Here is a 2,814-nt window from a genome sequence, read left to right on the forward strand (position 1 = left end):
TATCTGGGGATAGGGCACTAAGAAGAAAACAAAACAAAAATAAATAAATAAAAACAGTAGGGAAGGAGAATAATAAATGAATAAAAAAAATAGGAAGCATGCAAAAAGAAAACAAGAAATTGGGTTAGTCCCAAGGAAAAAATAGGGGGAAGAAAAAAAAAAAAAAACCACCTTAAATTGTGGGGGGTGGGCAGAATTTCAACCAGGCACAGGGGAAAGAAAAAATGCTGAAGAAATCCCATATTTTAAAAAACAAAGCAATTACTATTTTTAAAGAATGAGATTACAATTTTCACTTCTGTCAGTTTTGGCCCACTTGTAGACAGGCGCTGGACTCAGTGTTCCTGGTTCTAGAGGTAGAAGACAAATACATGATATTCTTCATTTGGCAACAGAAAACAACATATAGCTTTATTCTTACATTTAATGATTCCTTAACATAGAGTAATATGTTTGAGGTAACAATGATATTAAAAAATCTTTATTCTTTCTCAAAAGCATTCTCAAATCAAAAGAATTTCTCAAATCATTGCAGTCATTAACAATGCCCATGACTACCTGCTTATTTCGGTTCCCTAATGTGTTATAAAGGAGCTCTGGTAGCATAGTGCCTAAGGCATTTGACTGCTGATCAGAAGGCTAGCGGTTCAAACCCACCAGCCACTCCTCGGAAGGAAGGTTAGGCAATCTACTTCCGTAGTGATACTGCCTCGGAAAGCCAAGGAGGGCTCGCTATGAGTCCGGGCTGACTCAATGGCACATAACAACAACAATGTGTTATAAGGAGCTCTGATGGCATAGTGCCTAAACATTTGAGTGCTAACTAGAAGGTTGCTGGTTCAAACCCACCAGCCACTCTGTGGAAGGAAGACTGGGCAATCTACTTCCATAAAGATTTACTGCCTGGGATATCCAAAGGGGGGTTGCAATGAGTCAGAATTGACTCCATGGCAGTGAGGTGTTTTTTTTTTTTTTTTAATGTGTTATAAAAGGAGCCTGGTGACAGAGTTGTTAAAGCATATGGCTGCCAAACAAAATGTCTGTAGTTCTAACCCACCTGCTACTACATAAGAGAAAGATGTAGCAATCTGGTTCCATACAGATTTATAGCCTTGAAAACTGTATGGGTTTATTCCATAGTGTCTCTATGAGTTGCAATTGAGTTGCAGTGAATGGGTCCTTTTTATCAGAGTGATAAGACATACATGTGAAAGAGATTATGCAATTGAGTTGCAGTGGGTTTTGGGTTAATGTGTTATAAACAGCAGTGCTAGAAATGTATTTGTATATAAATGAATTTGAAAGAATAGTTTCACCCAAGAGTTCAACTGTCTGCCATTATTTGGGAAACAATAAGGCACAATTGATAGTAGTTTATATAAATAATGAGTTTAAGTAGATATGAACAATGATCTAGTGGCAGATGCTCTGTGATGTGTATTTATCTTATCACTTAAACTGACACGATTTTCAAAAGTCAATCTTTCTCCATTCAAGCTTATAACAGTTTTAAAATACAAAATGATAAGAAAATGGGTGAAACAAATCTCATTACACCATCCTGTCATTTTAAACTTTTCTATACAGGCAATACAATCACAATATACACCAACTAAAAAAATGGCTTTTAGTAGACTTTGTGAAGGCAATGAAATATTTATTATAGAGATAGCCTTAAATATGGCACAGAGATCATGGATCAAAATGGGAAGTATAGCTCTAAAGTTTGAAACTTGAAGACATTGACAGGATTCTATTTGGGTGACAGCCACTAAGATGAGTGCATCTTTAGTTTCTTAAATCTAGTATGGTTTAGATAGAGGTTTTATCACTCAAAAACAGGCCACTCTAAGTAAAGTGATCCCTTATCTTGTCCTTTCTGTTTGAAAATGACAAGCACTAGGAGCTTGGCACAAGCTGTCAATTGAAAGCCAATGCCATAAGGTCTGCAATGTCACTAAGCTTGACTAACTGCCAGTGATGACAGAGAATAGGTGGCCTTCTCTTCACAATAAGCCTTCCTTTGCTTCTAAATTTTTATTAGGCTACCTGCACCATATAATAAAGTTCATATGGCATTTATGTTCCTATTATTTATGAGCCATGAAGCAATTCATTTTATGACCTTCTTCTGCCTTTCTTCTGCTTCTTTTATCTTACTCTACCTTCACTTTTCTTTGAGTACAAGATAAAAATGTTTCCCACTTGTTATTTTTTGTAGTTCTTTGAAAGTCAATATAATCAGTCATTCAAGTTGCAACTTTTAGATAACTTGGAATATCAATTAGTGTTAGCCACACACTGATTCCTTGTTTTAAAGAATAAGGAACAATGTTGCAACATATTTATAGTTTTCACGACAATTTTAAAAAAAATTGTTTTATTGTTATTTGGGTGAAATTTTACAAAGCAGGTTAGTTTTAAATTCAACAGTTCATATAACATTTCGTTTCATGACACTGATAACAATACCCACAATGTAACAGTTTTCTTCCTGCCTCCTTTTTTTGATTACCCTTTCCCTTTTCCTATCTTGCTTATGCATTCCTGCCTCCTAAGATTTCTACCTGTGCAAATGCTGCCTTTCTGATCTCCCATGGTTGATAGTCCTAAGGAGTGCATTTTCCTGGTGAAGTTGTTCAGCTCATAGTCCTATCTATTGTTTGGTTGAGAGTTAAGCTATGGGAATAAGTCTAATTCCAGGTCCAAAGTTTGACGAGGAGACATAATCTCAGGTATTTCTGCAGTCCCTATCAGACCAGTAATCCTGGTTTTTTTTTTTTTTTTTTATGCTTCTGAATTTTATTCCACATT

Source organism: Orycteropus afer, unplaced genomic scaffold (genome assembly GCF_000298275.1).
Source record: "Orycteropus afer afer isolate SDZICR_OR568_19922 unplaced genomic scaffold, OryAfe1.0 scaffold00452, whole genome shotgun sequence".
Taxonomy (NCBI): Eukaryota; Metazoa; Chordata; class Mammalia; order Tubulidentata; family Orycteropodidae; genus Orycteropus; species Orycteropus afer.